Genomic DNA, 9,217 nt, shown 5'->3' on the forward strand with positions numbered 1-9,217 from the left:
GACATGGAAACTCAATGACAGTAATACACTGTCCATTTGAAAAGACAGGATTTTGAAAGTTTTAGGAAAAATGGTCAACAAGGAGATAAACGTGGTTAGTTATTGAAACACTATGTCTGTATATATGTATTACATATTACATGGTAATTAATATTACCATTAATAAGTATTAATAAGTATAACTTTGATGGTTTTATGTAGCAGCTCAAATAAATTACAAATTTAAATAGTACTTAGTAAGATTGTATTTGTTGATAATATATTTTCTTATACAAGGGAAATGTGAAACTAAAAGTAAACTCTTGGTAAAACTGGGAGAACTTTAAAAAATTATAAAGAAGGAAATAGATTTAATGGCGACTATAATAACAAAGATTGATTGGGGGAAGTATATAGAAGGTACTATCATGATTTCAAATTAGAGAGATGCAAAAGTCTACGTCTTTAAAAGAATATCCTAACAGGTCACACTAACATCAGATCTTCTGGAAAAGATTTTGTTCTAAGCAGACAATGAGCCAAAAGGTCAATGAGAAAAGTCATGTTTGCTGGTAAAAAATAAGTCAGAAAGAGTCAGTGAAAGGAAAGAGAAACTTGGCCTTGCTTTAAAGTCCACAGCTTTGACCTTATTGGTGGGATAGTAAAATCTAAATGAATTCATTCAAAACTAGTTTATAAGGAAAATGCCTTTAGACTATTACATGACCTTGACCATTCCCACACACAAGCCACATAAATAATTTATTCAGAGAAACTTCTGTCCATCACAAATGAGAAATAAGAAGTATTCTACCATGTCACTTATGCTAACACAATACATGAACATTGTAGAAAAAAAATGGGTACAAACACCAAAAGTAGTAGAATACATTTAGAGAAATGCAAATCAGGATATCAAAGCCTAACTCAAAAACCTCACTTTGCTTTTTAAAAATGAGCTTAGACTTCTATACGAAAAGGCATTAAATGAGGGAAATAAAAAATGAAGTCTTAAACCACGGAGCAGTAGAAGGCAAAACTCATATAAACATCAGCAAAACTAAAGGAATAAAACTAAATTAATCTTGGTTATGAACACAAGATGCTTGTGGAATGTAGATTATTAAAGCCAATAACAACTATATAGAGATAAATTAAATACTAATAACAATCAAGGGCTGGATGAAGAGGCAATTACTGAGGGCTGCAAGACCTCTCCATGCTTCTCTGGTCAAGGAGTGCAATTTGCAAATACTTCTGTACACATCCCTATGGAATCTATATAAGAATAGGGAGAATTTGCAACACTGGAGACACAGCACTCTCTCTTTTTGATTCTTAGTTCCATAGAAGCTCCTGCTCTGCTCTGTTGGAAGTGGCTGAGAAAGAAGTGGGCGTTCCTTTCAGGTCCCTAGCAAAGGTTGCGATTTCTCCTACCAGGGAAAGTCCATCAGCACTGCTCATCCCACAAACTCCATGCTAGCTCTGTCCAGCAGGTGCTGAAGCTCCAACCTTTCCCCACCAGCTACAGTCCAGAGAAGAAACATTGGCCCAGGGAAGCTAGGCAAGGGGCAAGGGTCCATGTACCCTCACAATGGCTGGCCATCAGGGTAAAGATTCCCAACCAGAAGAAGTGAGGCATGGAGGCCAGGGATCAATCACCTCCAGTCAATGGTTGGCGTTACTCAACAGAAGCCTCTGACTCTGGCTCATGGGGCAGATACTGGGCTCCACCTAGGGAGGTAGGCCGTAAGAAAGAATATTTTGAAAGCATCTCCAAGGGTAACTGAGACAATTTCCCTGGAGCTTCAATGGCTGCCTTTTTTAAAATTAAAGTAATTTTGTCAGAGTACAGGAATGATCAGTTCTATGGAAACTGAGAACAATAGAGGGCAAGGCTTTCATAACACAAGAGCTAGGTAAGAGAGCCATACAACAAATATATAGAATTACATGTTAACTAATGGAATCCTCAAGGATTCAGATTTATCCTATCCTTCTGCTCACCCATTTTTAGTTGGTTTTCCCATTCTAATGAATATCTCATGGCCTAGCAACATTACTGGAACATTCTATATCTTTGCATTCAAGATGGAAGGAAGACATTCAAGGAATATGACAGTAAACTCTACATGACTCAGCTACTTTATGGCAATCTTCCTTGAAGTACCATTTTTTTATAGCTCACTGTTGATTTAGCCACCTGGCTGCATCTGGCTTCAGACGGACATGGAAACTAATACACATTTAAAAATTTAGATGTGTATGTCAACATTTCTCTTTAAAATTCTTGAAGCCAAAACCCAGATTGATAAAATTCAATTAAATAAAAATAATTGGTGTAGAAAACACAGGTTTGAGCCAAGTCAGAAAAAAAAGCAGCCACCCAGAAAGTACATTTCAAGCCAACCTTCAGACAATAATAAAGAAGCTCAATAGGAAATTCAGTAAAAAACACAAACAGCTGACAGAAGTCTATGTAGAGCTGACATTTAAGCAAAAGTGCATTTACAGTCACTTTTGAAAAATATCAGATTAAAACTATGCTGAGATACCATCTTCTACTCATTATCTTGGCCATAATTAACAAGACTGATTTCTCAAGATTGATTGGAGTGGGAATGCTGGTGGGATTTCAGTCAGTACAACACCACTGAAAGAATACTACAGAAGGCCCTTTCTATCCTATGGATCTCTGTGTATAATTTTCAAATGCAGTACTAAGCTGTTTACTACAATTTGTATTCATTTTAAAGGGATTGGCAAAATGATATAGTACAGCAATAAAAAATAAGACTTAGGTGTTTTGTTTTTTTTTTGTGTGTGCGTAGTACACTGATATTTGTGTAAATGAAGAAGAAAATATTTATACTACAAACACATGTATAAAGTTGAAACAAATTATGAATATACCTCGAAAGCTTAGATAATATGGTAACATGCATTGTGTGTAGGGTAGGGAATCTGAGTGGATTCACATTAGATAAAGAGACAGAGGAATAATTTTCTACATATAACTTGCTATAACTTTTGAGTTTTGAACCATGTAAACGTACTATTTATTGAAAAAGAGGGTAATTTATGGCAGTTAAATCTATTTTAAGCAGACTAGTGGCATTGTAATATTAACATATAACTGGTTCTGTTCAGTATTGGAGAAATCATGCTTTAAAAGTTTGAAGCATTCTAACTGTGTCACAGATTTTATGTTAGTTTTTTCTATCTCATGAAAAATGCAGGCAAATTGACTAGAAGAAAATTATACTAAAATTTTCATCTACTTTATAGCAAAAGTAAATGCTCAGTACAGAAATCAATGTAACATAAAAACTATAAATGTCTCACAATAAGTGTCCCAGGGTTTAGTGACATTGCTGTTTTACATTTTTCCTAAGAGGCAAACAAGGGGAAATGTTGAAAGCAAATGAAGCCCGGAGATTCACACGCCTGTTGAACAGCCTTCCTCAAAAGTAAGGGTGTTACTGTCATAACAACCAAAGCAGAGCAGCAAGAGACAGAAAGGAGGTACAAATAGAATCCCTTTCAGAAATGGGGTTTTCTAGAATACATGGGTCTCAAGACCGTGACTGGGCCTTGAGGTGGGAGAGAGAGCATTTGACAGAAGATGATGTAACAGATGTAATATACTTTAGAGGCATCTCTCTTTAAGTCTTTTAAGGAACTTCATTAAGAGTGAGAAACAGAGATAGAGAGAGACAGAGACAGAGACAGACAGAGCAACACAGAGAGACACACAGAGAGATAGAGATAGATAGAGATAGAGAGAGAGAGATAGATAGATAGATAGAGAGAGAGAGAGAGAGAGAGAGAGAGAGAGAGAGAGAGAGAGAGAGAGAGAAAACCCATAGGAAGCATGATGGGATGGGAGGGACAGAGGCACTTCTTCAGAGAATCAGAGCAATGTCCCTGAGGAACGCCCAGTCAATTACTAGAAAAAAGGAAAAAATCTGATATGTTTTAACTTTCTAGGGGTAGGAAGTTTCAGAGCATATACAACAGAGCATGAAGGAGTCATGGTTCATAAATAGAAAGCTATCAAGTCAGCAGAGTCTAGCCTTTTAATTATTAATTAATTAATTAATTAATTTTACATCCTGACTACACCCTCTTCTTTCTCCTCTCCTCCCACTCCCTCTTCTCTTCCCCCCTCCCTCCCCTCCTCAGTCCCTGCCTCTTCCTTAATTGCTCAGAAAGGGGCAGACCTCCCATGGACTTCAGCAAAGCATAGCATATCAAGCTGCCATAAAACCAAGCACCCCCCCCCCCCTGTGTTCAGGCTGGGCAAAGGCAATCCAGCATGAGGAGTAAGTTCCCAAGAGCCAGTCAAACACCTAAGACAGCCCCTGCTCCCATTACTGGAATCCCACATATAGACTAAACTACACAACTGTCACATACAGTTCAAAGGGCCTAGGTCGGTCCCATGCAGGCTCCCAGGTAGTTGGTTCAGACTCTGTGAGTTCTCATGAGCCAGAACAGTGGTTTCTGTGGGTTTTCCTGTGATGTTTTTGAGTCCTCTGTTTCCTACTATCCCTCCTCCTTCTCCTCAGCAAGACTCCCCGAGCCTAGCCCAATGTTTGGCCATGGGTCTCTGAAACTGCCTCCCTCAGTCACTGGATGAAGGCTCTCTAATGTCAACTGGGGTTAGTCACAAAGCTAATCACAATACAGTCTAGTTTTTAACTCTCTTTCTCACAGAGAGGGCATAGTCTGATTCAACCTTTGGGATCTGCCTAAAGGTACAGGTGCATGTTCTATCAGTTAAGCAGAGTACCGCTATAGTCTGTATTCATTCCTTTTGAATAGGATTAAATAGGTTAGATTGACTGCTCTTCTTGTGTATAAACAGCTGTGTTCTTTGCTTAAAACACCAAAGGAAGACACATGCACTCAAGGTCTTAAAAGTTGAGAAAAGGTGTGAGAGCCATGAGTAGGCTCTAAATAGCCTTTAAAATAATCTGGATAGAGAAAAGGAAGCCTTTCATGACTGATTTTTCCCTCTCCACATCCTGTAATTTTATCTTGTTGAAAACCAGCAAACTAATGTAGAACTCGATAGGAGAAAGAAATAGTTTTAATCCAGGGGGAAAAAAATCTGCAAAAGCATAGCCAAAAAATACCCTTAATTATGAATTTGTTTATCTGTCTAATTCATTTCATTGTTCATTGTACCAGGAGACAAAATATAGAGCCAGGGGGTAGTAAATATTAAAGAAAAGGACATTAAACATTGGGGAACAAATGTATTATCAGTGAAACTCCGATAATCTGTTTAGTCTACCTATGATATCTGCCAGGCACCCGTATCATAATTCTATTACGAAAGGTCACTTTTTAAGGACTTGTATATATTGTACAAACTGGTGTGGGATGTTCCGTATGTTAAATGTGTTGCTCTGATTGGTTAATAAATAAAATACTGATTGGCCAGTAGCCAGGCAGGAAGTATAGGTGGGACAAGGAGAGAAGAGAATTCTGGGAACAGGAAGGCTGAGTCAGGAGCCGCTGCCAGCCGCTGCCATGAGTACCAACATGTAAGATACTGGTAAGCCATGAGCCATGTGGCAAGGTATAGATTTATAGAAATGGGTTAACTTAAGATAGAAGAACTAGATAACAAGAAGCCTGCCACGGCCATACAGTTTGTAAGCAATATAAGTCTCTGTGTGTTTACTCGGTTGGGTCTGAGTGGCTGCGGGACTGGTGGGTGAAAAAGATTTGTCCTGATTGTGGGCCAGGCAGGACTAGAAAAAACTCCAGCTACAACAAACTTGTATATATTGTACAAACTAATTAAAAACTAATTAAAAATAACTTTTGGTAAGTGGTAATTTGGGAAACCAAACAATATATATATGAAGTGAAAGAGCATGGAGCACCCAACAGTAAGGTTAGTTAATAAGTTGCACCAGAAGAAACAATTAACTTTGCTTACATTCTGTAGTGTGGAACATACTCTTATCACATGGTCACACAGAATTTTGAGGGAAGCTGAGTTACACAACTTAAGGGACAGGTTGGTGGTTGGTTAGAGATTTCTGTTGTAAGTATTAAAGTTCCAAACAAAAATGATGGATCTAAATGGAGACATGGCAAATGAATGCTTTGCATGTTGCTCCAATATGGATAATGAATAAAATAAATTTGTGTTAAAAGACCAAATGGAGACATTTTGTCTTTTTCAGACAAACTCAACAAAGTTACTGAAAAGCATTGGTTAGTTCATACAGAAAAAATAATGACTTGTCTCAACATAGTATTTTCATCGTGTATGATACATCATGTTCTATCTGCAAACAAAGTTTCATAAACTCCTAGCTCCTCCTAAAGCAAGCCTTTACTTGTTTATATAATTTGAAACATCACTATAACTTGAAAAAGTTCTGTCTTTAGAATGACCTGATAGTGATGTAGAAGAAGATAGTTTAAAAATCTCAGGCAGATCTATCTCCTGAAGATCTGAAGAGTGGAGGTCAAATATTGAAGAACTAGCAATGTTCAAGGAAACGGTAAAGGTGATAGACTTTTTTGAAGAGATAGGTTATTGATTTGGGTGCATTAAATTTTAAAGTGGTCACTCTTCTACTAGAAAGAAATCCTCATTGTTGCAAAAAAGTATTGTTAGTGTTTCTGAGTTCCCATTGAACTATTTCTCATTGGTATGGATAGCCTTTCTTGTTATTTAAAGAATGATGCTAGTTGGTTCATATTTTAATGATATTACCATAAATATTACAAAGAATATCATCATTCTGATAATAACAAACTTTGATTAAAAAGGAAAATAAAAAGAATACATAATAATAAGTATACAGTTAACAATGTGAGAGGACATTATTCTTTGACATACAAGATGATGTCTTTTAATTAAAAGTCTAACAATTGAGATGAGAGAGATTAATTTTCATGCACTCATGTCTCTTCTATTTATTATAAATGATGGTGCTAATAAAAGAAAACAATCCTTATAAAATATTGCGAAATCCCACTTTGCCTTACTAGCCGATTTCAAAACTTTAGATGGCCTTTGACACTCATAAGAATAGATCTATTTTTATTTTCAAATAAAGTTGCAAATTTAATAAAGATATAACATATAAATGATTTGTTATAAAGTGTCTGGCACTCTTGGAAGAGCTTACAAAACACTCATGCATATTTATAAAATCAACCACTGGACTGTTGGCTCCAGAGCCAGACTGTGGTGATCATGAAGTCAGTGGTGGAAGATAAGCTTCTCATGGTACATATATGATAGAAAACAAAACATGCATCTCCTTGGAAACTTGAACACTTCATTTCCTTCACCGTCTGATATCTTTTGGTTTTACAAACCCCTTCCGATTCCCCATTGCTCCTTGATCAAAAGAGGGCTTTTGAGTTAGCCCTTTTTTTGTTGTTGCTATTGGTTGTTTTATTCGAATTAATTAATTAATTAATTAATTATTGGTCATTTGAGATCAGAGGATTTATCAAGGCTCTTCATTTTAGTGGTTAGGCAAGCATGTGGAAATCACCTGGGAACTTTAGATGAGAAGGCCATGACTTTCAAAGACCTGGTGACACCTCACTCTCCTCCTTGTGTCTTGACTCCAGCTGCTCACAAGACGCTAAGGGGGAAATTGAGTTTGCTTCATAGAGGAAGAACACGTAGATGGAAGACTGAGATCACATTCACCAATCACACCTCAGCAAATGCCTGAGTCCCTTACTGCTTCTGCGTTTATGGGCTGCAATCCCAAGAGCATATTCCATCTCTGGTTAGGGTACTCCAGAGACTGAACCTGAACTTCAGGGAATCAGCAAAGGAAATCAGCCTTGCATCTTCAGTTTCCTAGCATCTTGAGGGAAGGAGTTGGGTCAGAATACATGCATTAAAAACTAGAGGGGAAAACTAAAGCGGGCAGTTCTCACAGCCGCGCAGGCGCAGATGTGCGCCTGTCGCCAAGATGTTGGATTCCAAGTATAAGCCTTCGCCCCTGGCCACTCTTCCCTTGACCCCGCCGAGTATGACATGTCTCCGGAGACCCGAAAGGCGCAGGTCGAGCGCTTGAGCTTAAGGGCCCGCTTAAACGGGAATATCTGCTTCAGTACAACGACCCCAAACGCACATCGCACATCGTTGACCCTGACTTGATTCGTTGGGCCTATGCAAAATCAACAAATGTTTATCCTAGTTTCAGACCCACTCCAAAGAACTCACTTTTAGGGGCTGTGGCGGCATTTGGGCCCTTCATCTTCTGGTACTATATTTTCAAAACAGGGACAGAAACGAAAGACTTATCAAGGAAGGAAAAGTGAACCGAACTTTAAAGATGTCCTATTAAGTTTGGCAAGGATGACTCTATTCTTGCATAAATAAATCTTCTGTTAATCACTGAAAAAAAAAAAAACTAGAGGGTTTGGACCATGTAGACACAATTGTAATTTAAAAGAGAAAGGAAAGAACATTTAAGAAAATTAAAACATTACACTAACACAAAAATACCCCAATTTTTATTTGAATTTTTAAAAACACAGGCTCCCAGGTGTGAAAAAAAATAGAATAATTATGTGCATGAAACCCTGGCCTATGAAGTAAAAAGTGTATAACAAATAAAAAAAGTTGAAGCCACAGAAAACAAAAGGAGAAAAGTAAGTGGTTAAAGACTGGGATTAGAGAGGTGCGGTGCATGGACAGAGGCAGCAATGGAAGCTGGAGGAGATGGAGTGTTGGGTGGAAAGCTCTGGAGAGGTCCACAGTCAGCAAGAAAAAAAAGCAAACCAGGATGAATAATAATCAGTAAAATCAACAATATAGTCTAACTATGATAAAAAATACATTATGTTAGTTTTGTTAAAAATACAGTTAAACTCAAGAAAAGCAAAAGAGGTCAAACAAGACATATTAACCATTATAATCAATGTGAATGGCCTAGATTCCTCAACTAAAATACAGATGTTATTAGATAAAATTTAAAACTATACACAGCAATTTAATAATTTAAAGAAGCACTTAAAAAAAGAGACACCATGATAAATACAAACAAAAATGAGGTATGATCAGGTAGACAAGATCCAATTTAATGTTCAAATGGTGAAGATAAAAAATACTTAATAAATATCACAATTAATGGAAAATGTAGAGTGTGATGATATTTTATTTGTCTGTTAATAAATAAAGTTTGCCTGGAGATCAGAGAAAATAGCAAGCCATTAACATAAGTCAGGCAGGGAT

General features: G+C 37.2%; 1 pseudogene; it reads left to right on the plus strand.

The window, feature by feature from the left end:
• Window positions 1–7,949: 7,949 nt before the first annotated feature.
• LOC131896183 (NADH dehydrogenase [ubiquinone] 1 beta subcomplex subunit 4-like) lies at window positions 7,950–8,327 on the plus strand (annotated as a pseudogene).
• Window positions 8,328–9,217: the final 890 nt, after the last annotated feature.

Source organism: Peromyscus eremicus, chromosome 19, assembly GCF_949786415.1.
Source record: "Peromyscus eremicus chromosome 19, PerEre_H2_v1, whole genome shotgun sequence".
NCBI classification, from domain to species: domain Eukaryota; kingdom Metazoa; phylum Chordata; class Mammalia; order Rodentia; family Cricetidae; genus Peromyscus; species Peromyscus eremicus.